Raw genomic sequence first — 17,972 nt, forward strand, 5'->3', positions numbered from 1 at the left:
GATAAAATCTTCTTGAGCACAAGGTCACCTTCTCTGAACACACGAGGTTTGACCTTCTTATCAAATGCTTTCTTCATTCTCTGCTGATACAACTGACCATGACACATGGCAGTCAATCTCTTCTCTTCTATTAAATCATTTGATCAAATCTGGTCTGACACCATTCAAATTCAGTCAACTTGGCTTCCATGAGCACACGTAATGAAGGAATCGCAACCTCTACGGGGAGTACTGCTTCCAAACCATAAAAAAGAGAGAAAGGGGTTGCCCCTGTTGAAGTGCAGATGGATGTACGGTACCCGTGCAAAGCAAATGGGAGCATCTCGTGCCAATCCTTACACGTTACAACCATCTTTTAAATGATCTTCTTGATGTTCTTGTTCGCAACTTCAACATCCCCATTCATCTTAGGTCTGTAGGGAGAAGAATTATGATGTGCAATCTTGAAGCCTTTACAAAGAGCTTCCACCATATTGTTATTTAAGTTTGATCCATTATCAGTAAGGATCTTACTTGGCACACCATAACGACATATAATTTGATTCTTGATAAACCTTACAACAACTTGCTTGGTTACATTCGGATACGATGTCGCTTCAACCCATTTTGTGAAGTAATCAATTGCCACTAGAATGAAACAATGTCCATTCGAAGCTTTGGGCTCAATCATTCCAATCATATCGATTCCCCACATGGAGAAAGGCCATGGGGAGGAAATGACGTTCAATAGTGTCGGAGGAACATGAATCTTATCAGCATATATTTGACACTTGTGGCATTTCTTCACAAACTTGCAACAGTCAGATTCCATTGTCAGCCAATAGTAACCTGCTCGCAACATCTTCTTCGCCATTGCATGTCCATTGGAATGAGTACCAAAGGAACCTTCATGCACTTCAGTCACTAACAAGTCTGCTTTGTGTCTATCCACACATCTGAGCAGAACCATGTCGAAGTTTCTCTTGTACAAAACATCACCATTCAGGTAGAAGTTTCCGGCTAATCTTCTCAAAGTCTTCTTGTCTTTTAAAGATGCCCTAGACGGGTAAATCTGACTTTGAAGGAAACGCTTGATGTCGTAATACCACGGCTTCTCGTCTTTGACTTCTTCAATAGAAAAAACATGAGCTGGCCTATCAAGACGTATCACAGACAAATTGGGAACTTCATTCCAAAACTTCACTACAATCATCGATGCCAACGTTGCAAGAGCATCTACCATCCGATTTTCATCTCGAGGGATATGATGAAACTCAACCTTTGTAAAGAAAGTTGAAATCCTCCTCGCATAATCTCTATATGGTATTAAACGGGGCTGATTCATCTCTAATTCACCTTTGATTTGATTCATGACCAAAGCTGAATTGCCAAAGACATCTAAGTGCTTGATTCTGAGATCAATGGCCTCTTCGAGCCCCATAATTCAAGCTTCATATTATGTCATATTGTTTGTACACTTGAAAGTCAATCTAGCTATAAAGGGGAAATGCGTGCCTTGAGGAGTAATAATCACTGCCTCAATGCCATTACCATATTAATTAACAGCTCCATCAAATACCATGCCCCAACGGGAACCAGGTTCTGGCTCTTCTTTAAGCAATGGTTCATCACAATCTTTCATTTTCAAGTACAAGATCTCTTCATCAGGAAAATCATATTGCACTGACTGATAATCTTCAATTAGTTGGTGAGCCAAATGATCATCCAAGATACTACCTTTGATCGCTTTCTGAGATCGGTATTAGATATCATACTCAGATAACAACATCTTCCAACGGGCGATTCTCCCAGTTAAAGTAGGCTTCTCAAATATATACTTGATTGGATCCATTTTGGATATCAACCAAGTGGTATGATTCAACATATACTGACGCAGACGCTTAGCAGCCCAAGCCAATGCGCAACAAGTCTTCTCAAGCATAGAATACCGAGTCTCACAGTCGGTGAACTTCTTACTGAGGTAGTAAATTGAAAATTCTTTCTTTCCAGTCTCACCTTACTGACCAAGAACACAACCCATACTATCTTCAAGCACAGTCAGATACATGATCAACGGTCTTCCTTCCACAGGCGGAGACAAAATCGGAGGTTCAAGCAGATATTCCTTGATACTATTGAAAGCTTTCTGGAAGTCTTTGGTCCAATCACAAGACTGATCTTTCCGAAGAAGCTTGAATATAGGCGCACATGTGGCAGTCATGTGTGAAATGAATATGGAAATATAATTCAAGTGGCCGAGAAAACCTCTAACTTGCTTCTCAGTTTTGGGCGCAGGCATCTCTTATATTGCTTTGACCTTGGCAGGATCAACCTCAATAGCCTTCTCGCTGACAATAAAGCCCAACAACTTACCAGAACGAACACCAAAAGTACACTTATTGGGATTTAAGCGGAGTTTATATTTCCTCAAACGCTGGAAAAGCTTCAACAAATGCTCAACGTGTTCCTCTTCATCAATCGATTTAGCAATCATGTCATCGACATAAACTTTAATCTCTTTATGCATCATATCATGAAAAAGAGTAGTCATTGCTCTCTGGTAAGTTGCACCAGCATTCTTTAAACCGAAAGGCATCACTCTATAACAGAATGTTCCCCAGGGTGTATTGAATATGGTATTCTCCATATCTTCGGGTGCCATCTTGATTTGATTATATTCGGAAAATCCATCCATAAATGAAAAGACTTTGAATTTAGCAGTATTATCTACCAACATATCAATATGTGACAGAGGGAACTCATCTTTCGGACTGGATTTATTCAAATCTCTGTAATCGACACACATGCAGACTGTTCCATCTTTCTTCGGCACAAACACAATATTGGCCACCCATTACGGATACTCAGCGGTCACAAGGAAACCGGTGTCAATCTGCTTCTACACTTCTTATTTGATCTTCACAGCCATGTCAGGATGCGTTCTTCTCAACTTCTACTTGACTGGCTGGCATTCTGGCTTCAACGACAATTTATGCTCCACAATCTCAGAATCCAAACCAGACATGTCTTGATAGGACCAAGTAAACACATCTGAATAATCTCGAAGCAGATCAATCAACCCCTTCTTGACATCTGGACACAGTCGAGACCCAATCTTGACTTCATTCACATCATCCTCGGAACCCAAGTTGACTAGCTCAATCTGCTCTTCAAACGGCTGAATGGTTCTTTTATCATGCTCAAGAAGACGAGATAGTGCATCACTCACTTCTTCATCACTTTCCTCCTCAGCCTGAAACACAAGGAATTCAAAATTTGGAGAAGGAGAAGGATCATTGTATTCAATGGGGTAAGAAACCAACCTGCATAATGACTTGATATTTTGATTTTAGAGAGGTGAATTTGTGACCAAATATTATGCAGATGGACAATTATATTATTTATTTATGTTTTTTGTGATTACCTTTTCAGAATAAAGCAAAAAGTAAAAACAAAACATCATAGATGTGGATGAATAGAATTAATTTTATTAATGACCAATTTGAAAATGCCCAACAATGTTCACTTCTCCCTTAGGAATAGGAGAAGGATTTTGAAAACATATAAAAGAAATTACTTAGATCGTTGCAAAATAACAAGAACATCAACAGCAGTCCAATTGTTGCAAGCCTTTCCATGCGTCACAAAATTGGTGCAGTCCTCCTTTTCGTCATCCTCTAGCACAACAGCTAAGTGTTGTTCATTGCCATGAATGAACCCTCCGCTAAAGAAGCTAAGTTTCATATCCTCAGACCTTGCGATTGACAAACCTCATTGAAAACCCAAACCGGTTCTTCCTTTGTTGTCAGAGACCTCTACCACGCGCCCCCGCTGATCAACATGGCCTTCTTCAACAATCTTCTTGGCATCTTTCAATGAGGACATAGGTTCCCCGATTCTATTTTCAGCAGCAATAGATAAGGCTTGGAACGGAGTTCCAACCTCATCCCCAGCTTCAATGTAAGAGAAAGATGACAGATGGCTAACCAACATCGCCTTTTCCTCACCAACAACGACAAGCTTTCCATTCTTTACAAATTTGAGCTTCTGATGCAATGTGGAGGTAACAGCTCCCGCCTCATGGATCCATGGCCTTCCCAACAAGCAACTGTAGACCGGGTGGATATCCATTACTTGAAAAGTAATCTGAAAATCACTCGGACCTATCTTAACTGGGAGGTCCACTTCACCAATAACTGTTTTGTGTGAACCGTCAAAAGCTTTGACGATTACACCGCTATACCTCATATGCGCTCCTTGATATGATAGATTTGACAGAGTTGACTTCGGCAGCATATTCAATGAAGACCCGGTGTCAACAAGCACATTCGACAAAGCATCATCTTTGCAATTCATAGAGATATGCAAAGCCAGATTATGATTTCTACCCTCCTCAGGGAGTTCTTCATCACAGAAACTGAGATTGTTGCAGAAAGTGATGTTAGCTACAATATGATCAAACTGATCCACCGTAACATCATGTTCTATAAATGCTTGCTCAAGAACTCTCTGCAGTGCTTCTCTGTGCGCTTCTAAATTCATTAGCAGAGACAGTACTGAAGTCTTTGAGGGGGTTTGGAGCAGCTGCTCCACCACATTAAACTCACTCCTCTTGATCAAACGAAGCACCTCATCATCATCATTAGTCTTCAAATTTCTGTATTCACCAGACTTACCCTTTGAAGCACTAACCGGATCTACAGCAGGAACTTCCACCTTCTTACTGACAACTGATTCTTCTTTATCCTTTGGGAACACCGGCCCAAATACACGACCACTGCGGGTTACCTTGGTAACATCAGTAATGCTCACTATAGAACTGGTCGTAGGTAACAAGACCTCTTGATCATCTTTCATCATTGTAGAATTATACTGATATGGAACAACTTTATCAGATGAATACGGGACTGGACCCGCTAACCGTATGACCAACGTTGATACTGTTACTGCTGTCGTACTGGATCACGAATCTCTCTGGTTGTTTGAAAATGGGAACTATGACATTCACATCGTCATCTACATGACGGGATTGAACAATTTGAATCATGCCTTCATTCATCAGTCGATGGATGTCCCTTTTTACAACCTCACAACCTCTTGAATTAATACTGCAAACGTCACAACCATCATGGTCATGCTCACAATCACTCACCATACAAATGTCCTTATGCATCTGCACCAAGGACCTTTGGATGAAACGAACATCAAACACTTTAAACTCGCTAGGGCAACCATCCACCATATTAACAAAAGAATTTCCATGAGCGGGTAATGGATTTGCTTTCACGTTCGGTGCACGGTCCTCAAAGGACACCATTCCACTCTTCATCAGCTTTTGAACCTCATACTTGAGTGGGTAGCAGTTTTCTATATCATGTCCGGGTGCTCCTTGGTGAAAAGCACAACGGAGTTCAGGCTTATACCACCATGGAAGTGGTTCTGGAACTTGCGGCGGGTTTCTTGGTTGAAGTAGGTTCTTGAGAACCAAAGACAAATACAATTCAGCATACGACATAGGAATTGGGTCGAAAGAGACCTTCTTCCTCTCAAAGTTTTGTTGATGATGATTGTTGTTAGTATTATTGTTGTTGTAGGTGTTTGTTTGTTGTTGCGGTTGTTGCGGTTGACGTTGTTGTTGTTGAATTGGTACTGATTAATTATTAGAAAATACTGGAATGACTGAAGATACTTGATGGTGGTGTTGACGGGGTTGTTGATTCCTTCTGATCTGAGGCCTCCTCTGCCTCCCACTGATTATTGCATTAGTTTCGCTCCCTTTCTTCTTCCCAAAGCTACTGTCATACCTCTTACTTGACGATGCTTCATCTTTTGACAAACGTCCCTCTCGGACACCTTCCTCAAGCCTCATCCCCATGTTTACCATTTCAGTAAAGTCACTAGGGGCACTAGCAATCATGCGTTCATAGTAAAATGAACTCAGGGTCTTCAAAAAGATCTTTGTCATCTCTTTCTCCTCCAAGGGATGAGTGATCTGAGCGGCCAATTCTCTCCATCTTTGCGCGTACTCTTTGAATGTCTCCTTATCCTTCTGAGACATAGACCTCATCTGGTCTCTATCAAGCGCCATATCCACATTGTACTTATATTGCTTGACAAAGCTTATCCCAAGTCGTTGAAAGTGTGAATGCTTGCACTGTCCAACCCCATATACCAATAGAGCGCAACACCGGTCAAACTGTCTTGGAAATAATGGATCAATAGTTGATCATTGTCAGTTTGGGTAGACATCTTGAGGGCATACATCACCAGATGGCTGAGCGGACATGTGTTCCCTCTATATTTTTCAAAGTCAGGCACTTTGAGTTTCACCAGAATCTTCACATTCGGCACCAGACATAACTCAACAGCACTTTTCCTAAACAAATCCTTACCTCACAACATCTTCAATTCCTTGCACAGCTTAAAAAACTGATCTTTCATTTTGTCCATTTTCTCGTAAACATTTGTACCCTTAGACGGCTCAGAATGATAAATGGTATCCTCTACACGAGGCAAGGTGTGCACAACGGGAGGTGGCACAACCATGACCAGGCTAGATGCCAACATGGAAGCAAATGTAGGCACGAAGCCTTCAGGCATGAAGTTCGGCGACATTCCCCACGGGAATCCAGAAGACATAGCAGGCGCAAAGTGAGCGGCAGCAGCAGGCATGGTAGAGGTAGCCACCTCTGAAAAAACAGTCTTCTGAGGAGGAGGAGTTGCGGGCGTTGGAGAAGATTGACTCTTAGCGGCCAACACTGACTCCATCCTGGCAGTCAGTCGAGCGATCTCGTCCTTCAACTCTCTGTTCTCTTGCTTCAAGTGTTCCATGATTCTCAGATGATTCGCGCGAGTGTTATATCGCTGAGTCATCTTGGCTGAAGCACAGAAGAACACCAATGAGACATCTGGCGAAAGAGAAACCTGCTTATGCAAATGATGCATGAAATGCAATGCTTATTTATTTATTTTTACTTTCAAGGAACTTACTATATCATTTGCAACTCTTCATACTCCAACTGCAACTCTTCATGCTTCTTGCTCAAAGCACGGAAACGCTCTTCCCACATATCCTTTTCTTGTTTCATCTTGGCGAGTGCGTCTTCCAACTCCTCTAGATCTTGGTTAGGGAGAGTTAATGGCTCAACCACAACCATAGATATAGGTCTCTCACAAGGATAAGGCATCTTCAACTCCAAAGCTCTCTTCTTCACCCAAAGAGTGTAAGCTTCCAAAGCTACACAATTGCGTGGACCAAGCTCGGACCTTCTTTTCCTATGCACAATATGCCAAGCATGCACAATCTTCTGCTTCAAATGTTGGGGATCTTTACCCTCCTGATAGAAAAGACCTTCTAACAAAGTGTTATTAGGTTTGTCTCTCAAGGGGAACCCAAGCTGACGACGAGCCAAAGCGGGGTTGTAGTGAATTCCTCCTTGTGTACCAATGAGAGGCACATTATAGAATCCACCACAACTATCAATAATCTCCAAACCGCTCAAAGAAGGATCATACCAAACTATATCATCATTAGTGAGAGACATAAGCCTTTGAGACCACCGTAGACATTGTTTGTTCTCCACAAAAGCAGGCGTCTGAGGCAAGTGCGAAATAAACCACTTGTACATAAGAGGAATGCAAGAGACAATAGTACCACCACCTTTAGAATTCCTTAGATGTAAAGAGAAGTACATATCACCCAACAAAGTTGGCACAAGATTCCCAATCAAGAAAAGTATAATGGCGTTAACATCAATAAAACCGTCAATGTTAGGGAACAAAGCTAATCCATAAATGAGCAACATAAAGATAGCTTCAAAAGCGTCCACACTACCGGATTGAGCAAAAGCAGTAGCTTCCTTGATGAGGAAATCAGATGGCAACCCAAATAAACCTCCTTTCTTCACCCAATGAGCCTCTATCTCAGACTTCTTCAAGTGAAGAGCTTAGGCAATAAGATGAGATATAGGAATCTCCTCCAACCCACTAAATGGTACCTTGCTAGAAACAGGTATCCCCAAGAGATGGGAATACTCCTCCAATGTAGGCACAAGATGATAATTTGGGAAAGTGAAGCAACGGTAGAGAGGATCATAGAACTGCACTAGCACACTCAAGAGTCCTTCAACCACATCAGTAGACAAGATAGACAAAAGCTTCCCATGACGTTGTTTGAAGTCCAAGAGATCTAATACAAAGGATGCTAGCTTCCTTAACTCTTTCAAGTCGGGACATCTGAAACTATACTTCTTAGTGTTCCTTCGTCCACAATCCATGGTCTGAAAATATTTGTAAATAATACCTCAGTTCCTTGAAATTTTCGTGTGATGAATGTTATGATGTGTATGAATGCATGGATGCAACAATCACAAATAAGGGATCACACACAAGGAAAGCAAACAAAGGTCAAGGGATGAATCAAGTCATTGTCAAGATAAATCATCCATTTTGGTGGATTATGGTTTACACCTTATCAACACCCAAGTTCCATTGATATTGACAAGACTTGATTGGATCAGCCAAGAATCAAAGGTTTGTTGTAAGTCACGAGCATGAAGTCTGTGTAAGAACCATCCCAAAGGAGTGAACTAAGGATAAAACCTGTAGATCATGTTCTAAAAAGTTCCCAGAGTCTTAATTCCATCTATCAGATATTACAGGTTAAGATGACTGACTCATCGACCCATAATATTCTCAAGAGAAACTCGTCTGAGTGTAGTATCGCGTAATAACTATTATCAAGTCTACACTTGAACAAATTCCGCACTACGTCCTAAATAGACCAAGAGGGGGTAAATGTTCTACGGTCCTCAGCTTCTCAGACCCAAATTAGAGATAGTAATTCCTAACCACAAATACTTGTGTGACATTTCCAAATCCAAAAAGGGTCTCCACTAAGCAGATGGATCTCAAGCCAACTTGTTAAGGACTACTCCACACAAGTCAAACATGACTATACCATCCTCCTATCTTAATTGCACTCAAGTTCGGGTTAGAATTTATCTCACCACTCAGAGATCACCAAGCATAACAGGAAAATTATATCTTACAAACAAATATACATACATCACATATATACAATTATATACACACAACAAAAAAGTAGGCTAAACCCACTGGAGACTACTCCCCAACAGAGTCGCCACTTAATTTCTTTAGCGGTAAATTCATAATCTACAAGATATGGATAAGCAAGACATCAAATAACAAGAGTCGCCACCACACTTTTATTGTTTCCAAGGGAAAAAGGAAAAAGTACGAACAAAACCCAAAAGTAAGAAGTTTTCAAATCAAAACTAATAAAATGTCAGAGATTACAGGTAAGGGGGTTGGTTACACAGAGGGAAGGTGTTAGCACCCAAAGTGTCCTAGGTACTCCTAGGGAGCCCTTTTTTGTGTGCATATGTATTTTTGTACAAAATGATGTTTACAAACAAATAGAATGGGGGAGATGAGAAAAGAGTTCATTAATTATACTTTTGTGTTTGACAAGACCTTCGAACTTGTGCCTACGTATCAATATAAAAATGAGGGGTCAAAACCTCATAGTTCGTGATACAAATTTCAAAGTGGATGCATAGCTTTTAACAAAAATTTAGTTTGAGAGTCACCAAGGCCTAAAAATGGTTTGAATGAGTTAGTTCTTTTTGGATTTTTGAAAGTTTAAGTCAGTATGGTTAAGTTTATTTACAACTTTGATTTAAGAAAGAAGTTTGAAAAAGCAATGGCATAAGGCCAAAGTTTCTAGTTTGCAAAGTGGTCAAAGTTTAGGACACAACTAGTTCAAGCAAAGAAGATTTTTAAAACGAGAGAGAGATTTTGAAATTAAAGAAATGGGGATGAGATGAAGAGACTAATCCTATGCACAAAATTAAAAGTTAAGAGTTGAAAAGATCTGACCACTGGGTAGCAATCCAATAGACAAAAATGTCTTGTAGAAACCCAAATTCCCTTGGACATTTTGATTCAAGCAACACACAATGCACAATTATATCAATCTTGAAGAGCAAGGCATCAAATAAAGATAGCCACATCCAAGCTTTAGCCACTCCATAATCTTCTTCAATTAGCCCATGTAGCAGATGAATTCCACAAGTCACAGGTTCAAAATAACAGCTTCACAATGATCATGTTGCTGATGAACTCAAAGGGATCTTCAAATATGTATCAGATGAAGTTTCAAATTTCAAGCACTTGGTTACACAAATGTTGGCATTGGCCAAGTCCTTTAGCATAGGGAGGTTTCCTAGATTCTAAGTCCAATTTGTCCAAGATCAAGTCAACATTCCACACAAAAGTTTTTTAGGGGTTTTGTTCTTATTATGTACATTAATGGTCAAAGACCACACAAACAAACAAAATATACACAAACAAGATATATCACACAATATGGTCCAAATGGACAAAGTGAAAATTGCACTAACATAAATAATTAGAATGGTATGAATAATGGCAAATGAATAGAACTCAAAAATTAAAGTGCATTAAAATAAAGGACTTGAAATTAAATGTTAGTTGTTAATGAGTTAGAAGTTAGTATAGTTTTGCTTTTTGGTTTTTCATTTTAAGTCATTCTTTGGAGGACACTCAACCCACTTATCACAAGCATGGATCCTTGAGCCAAGACATCTTCCAAAGGAAGGAAAAAAGGCCAAGTTTCCACACAATACCATGAAAGAGGGGAGACTTACAATCTCACTAACTAGAATGCTATGCCTTTTGTGTCAAAAATTTAGCGCTATGTTAAGCAATCGTAATTGGACTTATGTAGAAGTCACAACTATTTGAGGTCGGGCAATAGGATTTTGGTGTTAATGCATGTTAGAGACATAATATAATGGACTATGCTAATGAAACATACCACACACAAAAAGAATATGCAAAAGAGGTGGCATAATCTCATCCATACTTATGTTGATTTTATAATCAACTAGCCTTAGGACTTAGAGATATCATAGGCTAAACCAGATGAATGCATAAAGAAAGGGAACTAGATGAAGAGGGAGAGGAATGGATCAAAACTCAAATTGGTCAAAGGAGGACTTTTACCAAATTAATATCATTCATTCATTTTGGGAGATGGAATGTACATTCCATCAATCCCCTAAATCCAATGATATTAACTTAACAAATTCAAATCAACCTTGACCAAGGCCCAACAACATAAGTCAAACTTACACAAATCATCACAAGAGGTTAACACAATTATTTGACATTTATTCAAATTAAAAATACTAAAATAAAGCATTTAAATTAAATATGGTTTGCCAAATTCCTAAAACCTCATCAAAACACCAAAGAAATGGCCATGAGATTTATCATTGGTCAAACAAGGTCAAAGGACCTTGGAGAAAAAATTGCAGAATTTTTAAAGACTTAAAAGTAATTTTAAACAATTAAAAATAAACATAAAATCAATTAAATCATGAAAAATATTAATAATGATCCAAAAAATAATTTTAAATCTCTAATATGAAAGAGGAATTTATTTAATTTTTTTTTGGTGAAACTCTCATATTTTTTGGATCAATATTAAATTTAATATGAATTAATGAAAATCAAATGAGTTAAAAAAAAAAAAAAAGTGAGCCACTGGTCACCTTCTCAGGCCTAAGTCAATGCGTTGCATGGATGGTAATTAAAACCAATGTGTCAGATTAAAACATTTCAAATGAGATCATTGACTCAGAACCTGTCCAGCACACCACCGACGCTGGACCTCTGGTCACCTTCTCAGGCGAGGTCCACCGGACTGGTTCACCAATCACCATCAAGAAAATGAAAAAGGAGGACATGATCTGAAAGAAAAATGGCGTAGAGCACGAATCTGACCTCAATTTCAACTAACTCCAAATATATAAAAAAAATATGAGGAGTTGAATTTTGAGGTGTGTCAACTGAGCTGCTTCGATTTGACCTCTAAGCAACTCAATCTTCTTGCCTACATTGGTAGGACTTCAGACAACCAAAGATCCAAGAGAATTGATGAGAATTGAGTGAGAAACGAAGAGATGAAGTTTTCTGAAATTTACCTTCAATGTTGTGCGGAACTTGATGTTGCTTGCATCAACCTTGATCTGATCACACTTGAGAAGCTTGTAGGAGTGGTTTAGCAATGGTACAAAGCTTTGGATCCCGAAGTTCTTGAATCTCCAAACAGTGAGATTCAAACTCAATTTTCAAGTTGAAAATTCTCAGGTTTTCCTTTGAAATGTGAGGGTTTCAATTGAGGGGCAAAGCTGGCGCGCAAGGTCTCTTTGAATTGAGCTCAGAGACCTTGTATTTGTAGCATTTGGGATTGATAATTGCACACTTGAAAAATTGCTAAATTTGGTCATTTCATGCACAAGCTTGCATGGGCGTGTACAGGCCCATGAAGAAATCCATTTTGATCCATATCCAACTATTCTGAAGTTCAAATGAGGCTTGAGTGGCAAGGCAATGATATGTGGAGTTTTGGACATTTGATTTTCTCCAATGATGCAGCTTTGTTAAAGCCATGCGCAGACCTAGCAAACTTCATCCAAAATGCATGAACTTAGGTTCTTTGGAAAACTTAGATCAAGGGGAACAAGTTTGATGTTGAACACTTTTTCATTTGGAGCTTGGATCATGGTGAACTTTGAGGTGTAAGTTTGGAAATTTCAACATGTTGAAATTTTTTATAAGTGTCAAGCCATATATCTCAATGTTCCACCTTGCTTAACTTTTTATGTGAGCTTCAAATGAGAAAAGTGTCTTCATAAAAGTTGTAGAGATTTCAAATACCTTCAAAATGGTCACTAGTTTCATGTCATTTGGATTTATAATGATAGAGTTATGCATTTTTGAAGTTTGGAAAAATCACTTGTTCAATGGTATAGGTCAAAAATGACCTATAATGTATCCTCATATCACATGCTCATAAAAGTTGATTTAGCTCTCACTCCAAACATCAAAGTTGAAGTAGATATCTTCAATTTGACTGTGCAACTTGGAAATCTTTCATCTCATAAAAATGGAGCAAGTTCTAGCCTTGGGAAGTTGACTTTCAAATTAGGGTTTAGACAATGACCTATAATGTTTCAACATAGAAAATGATTTTCCAAGCATAACTAGATCTAGGTATCAACATGAAAGTTGTTTGGAATGTCATTTAGAGTAACGTTGATCTTGGAATAATTTTCATATTTTGAAAATTATAGGAGATAGGGTCTAGGGAGACCTAGTTTTGATCAGATGAATTCATCTGGCCAACCACCATCAACCAACTTGCTAACCTTCAATTCTTTTGACTTTCTTGGATCATGGTAGATAATATATTCATAAGATTATGAATTTTGAAGTATCCCTTGAGAAATTTGATCAATTGGTGAGATAGTTTGTTGGAGAAGTCACTCAAGATACCCAGTCAAACTAGGGTTTCCAAGGCAAATCACCTCCACACTCTTGAAGAAAACTTGATCAATATGACATGTAGGAGCCATTGGGACTCATATATGATGCTTATAACCATTTGTGGGTCAATCCATGGTTGTGCTCTTTGCCATGAGGGTCTCAAACCCTAGATATGAACTTGATAGATCAATGGTGATCATGCCCTACCTACAAAAGAGTTAGGAAAATGCAAAGACATATTTTTGGTATTTTCGTTAATAAAATGACAATATACAAGTATGATACAATCACATGGTGCTTGGTGATCTCTCCCAAAACAAACCCAATGAAAGAGGGGTAAGGAGGATGCCAAGGTATGATCCCAATGCTAATGCATATGATGAAATTGCATGAGGGATCTTAGGGTCAAAATTGGGGTCTTACAATGACCCTTGAGTGTATATCTCCTTAAGAATGAGAACGATTTCAATTACCGGATCTTAAGATTATTTCCCCCTAAGACCTCGGAGGGAAACCTTTGGTATTCAATCTAACCTCTAAGTCCTTAGGTGATTATGATGAACCCAAGTCACATTAGTTTAACAAGAATAACCCGATAACCATAGGGTATCACTAGTCCTAGGTGATATCTACTACGGTTTCACTGTTTAAAAACCTTAACAATTGCAATCCTGCTAATCGTTAACCATACATCAATCTTAATTTTTCTGATAAAGAAAGCATTACGCAAATTACACAATGAAATTGGAAACAAATAACATATATTAAGGAAATTATAACATCAGAGTCATTACATGATCAATTTAGGGACACCCCCTGGCATTGGGGGGTTTAGCCTCTCATATTATTCAAATAAGATATAAGATGAAATTGAGACATTGCAAAAAGTTCGGAATTCCGTTGATCTTCAATCGCGTCTGCTCTTGAAAGATCTCCGTTCTTCGTTGCTTTCCACTGCTTCAATCTTTATCGTCTCTAATTTTTTATCGTGAAAAGTCCCTCTCTCCATATCTAAATCTCCAATAAATAGTTCCTGATGACAATTTTTATCTAGCAAAAGTCCAAAATTCCCTCCAGGATAAGTCGTGCCAAAAACAACACAAAACTGGAAAACCTAGTGTCCAAGCCAACACTGGTCGTCCGTGTCAGGCAACACGACAGGCCGTGTTGGGCTTCTGGAGTAAAAGGCTTGACACGCCCTTTCAGGGAGGCTGACACGGGTCGTGTCAGCCGACACGGGCACCCTGTTCAGCTCCCTGTTTTCCTCTTCCAAGTGTCTTCTCCTGACACGGCACATGTTAGGAAACACGGGTGGCTGTGTCAGGACTACTGTACTGTCCAATTTTCTTCTTCCGACGGGCCCAGAACGTCTGATTTGCTTGTCTATCCCTCTGGTACTCTTGCTTACACCTGAAACCAATAGAACTACCACAAAGGGACATAAAATGGAGTATAATGATGCATATAACATGTAATCAACAACTGGAAACAACAATGTAAAACATCTAAATTACTAAACAAAACAATAAAATAAGTGGACTAATGTGTTATCGACTGAGTACAAAGGTGCCGAATGAGTGTCAGAAAACAAGTAGAATTGGAGACAGATCATTGATCACTATGGATTCAAATCTCTATGGCTTGCAAATCTAGGTTTTATGTATGGATCAAACCTTAAAGGTGTGAATTGGCTATTCATCTGATCATAGGGGAAGTAAAACCCTAATTTGTCTGATCTTTAGGATGTGGATTCAAGAAGACTTCATCATGATACTCCTCAGGTCATTCACATCCTAATTTCTTGATGATTTGGTTATGTGACCTTATGGATATTCTTTGGGCCTTATCTTGGCTATCAAAACCCTGGCGGAGGGCTCATACATTGGAGATTTACTTATGAAGTATCTTGATTCATTCAAAGGCCTTGATTTATGGGTATGCCTCATTGAAACCCTAATCAGGGATGGTATGGTCCAAATGTGCCTTGTGGCTTGACTTTTCATCTGGTGATGAGGAAAACCCTAATTTCTTGATGTTGGATTCAAGAGACTTTGTTATGGCATGCCTCGGGTCATTAAAACCCTAATGTTATCTCATTTTCATTGGATCGCCTCATAACCCTAGTTTCATTTGATTCTTCCCCATTGTGGTTTGATTCTCCTACTTGATCAAGGTTCACCCAACAACCTCATGTTCATGGTGCATTCATGTTGTTTCCTTGGTTATGATTCTATTCATATGTGCTTGAGCCCATTAGTCATAGCCCAAGTTCTTAATCCCACAACTTTCATCTATTTCCATTCATTCATCTAATCATTGTCATACTATCATTGCCTGGTCTATGGTTATTGTCTAGGTCTTAGTGCATTATATCTTATTAACCTTGCTAAGGACTTTGTGGCTTTCTTTCATGTGTGATTTTTGGGTCATTTATTTGATTTTATCCAAGCCATTTCAAACATGTCCAAATCCATTCATACTTAAATCCATTTCATACAAGTCATGTTCATTCAAGCCATTTCAAGTAATAAGTTCATATACTAAACCAATTCATGTTGTTCAATTAACCAATTCCATTCATTTTCATCCATAAAATGTTTCATTACATACAAAAATACAAAAAATTACATGTTTACCAAATGTTGACTTTGGCCAATAGTTGACTTTTTGGTCAACTTTGACCAAAGTCAGCCCAAATTCTTTTCCATCCTAAACCACTAAATGTCCAATCCTAGTTCTATGTTCATTCTCCATTTCCATTTTTGATCTTTATTTAGCCATTTGGACTTGATTTTCCATTTCGTTGTCAACATGCCATGAACATGGTTAAGCTTGAGCAAGCCATGACTTAAGCATCCTTGCAGCCCTGCATAAGTATGTCTTTGGATCGTTGGTGAGATCTAGACTCCTTAGCTTGTGCGATAGCACCATTGTTATCACAATAGAGACCAATGGGATCCATAATGCTAGGAACTATGCCAAGTTTACTAATGAACTTTTTGATCCAAACAGCTTCCTTTGCTGCACATGAGGCAACAATATACTCGGCCTCGATTGTAGAATCAACACTTGTATCTTGATTTGAACTTTTCAAGCTCACAACACCACCGTTTAAGCAAAACACATAACCAGATTGCGATCTAAAGTCATCATTATCTGTCTGGAAGCTAGCATTGGTGTATCCAATTACAACAAGCTCTTCTTGACCTCCATATATCAAGAATGAGTCCTTAGTCCTTCTCAAATACTTAAGGTTATTCTTGACAGCTACCCAATGAGAATCACCGGGATCAAATTGGTACCTACTCATTGCACTTAAAGCGCACGAGACATCTGGTCGAGTACATAACATGGCATACATGATAGATCCTATTGCAAATGCATATGGAATCTTATTCATGTGATCCTTTTATTCCTTAGTTGAAGGGGATTGTGTTTTTTATGGACACATGTCATGTTGCATATGTCTGAATCCTTTCTTGGAATCATGCATATTAAAGTGTCTCAGAACTTTGTCTACGTATGTACTCTAACTTAGGCCAAGCAGTTTTTGTGATCTATCTCTGTAGATCCTGATTCCTAATATGTAGGCTGCTTCACCTAGGTCCTTCATAGAAAAACATTTCCCCAACCAAGACTTTACTTGTTGTGGGGTAGGGACATTGTTTCCAATGAGTAATATGTCATCTACATATAATACCAAGAAGACGATCATGCTCCCACTAACTTTCTTGTAGACACAGGGCTCATCTTAATTCTTGATGAATCCATATTGTTTTACTGTTTCATCAAAACAAAGAATCCAGCTTCTGGAAGCTTGCTTCAATATGGATCTTTGTAACTTGCATATATTTTGGGTTTCTTCTGGTATGTCAAATCCTTCAGATTGTGTCATGTACACATCCTCAAGAAGATTCCCATTAAGGAAAGCAGTTTTGACATCCATCTACCATATTTCATAATGATGATATGCAGCGATAGCAAGTAAAATCCGAACATATTTAAGCATTGCAACTGGTGAAAAGGTTTCATCATAGTCAGCCCCATGAATTTGTTTATATTCTTTTGCAACCAATCTTGCCTTATAGGTACGTACCTTACCATCCATGCCAGTCTTCTTTTTAAAGACCCACTTGCATCCTATAGGGTTAACTTCTACAGGAGGCTCTACCAAGGTCCAAACCTGGTTTGTGTACATGGAATCCATTTCAAATTTCATGGCTTCTAGCCACTTCTCAGACTCGGGACCAATTATGGCCTCTTGGTAGGTCACAGGCTCATCTTGATCCATGAGTAATACATCACCTTGATAAATTATGAGATATACATATCTCTCAGGTAGGTGACTGTAACACGGTGGGAGAACTGACTTTAGTTAAATGTTGCGGATAGCAAGAGTCGCCACCGACTTTTATTTTATCCAAAAGGAAAGGACATAAAAGAACAGGAAAGACCTTAAAAAGATTTTGAGTTCGGGGGGTAGGTTATACAAAGGGAAGGTATTAGCACCCTTTATATCCATGGTTATCCATGGGCTCTTAGTTACTTAGCTCACTTTGTTTGTTTGCAAGAGTGTAGTGTGTGATTAGAAAAATTTCTTTAAGTACTTTGTAATG

This window comes from Lathyrus oleraceus, chromosome 3 (assembly GCF_024323335.1).
Source record: "Lathyrus oleraceus cultivar Zhongwan6 chromosome 3, CAAS_Psat_ZW6_1.0, whole genome shotgun sequence".
Classification (NCBI taxonomy): domain Eukaryota; kingdom Viridiplantae; phylum Streptophyta; class Magnoliopsida; order Fabales; family Fabaceae; genus Lathyrus; species Lathyrus oleraceus.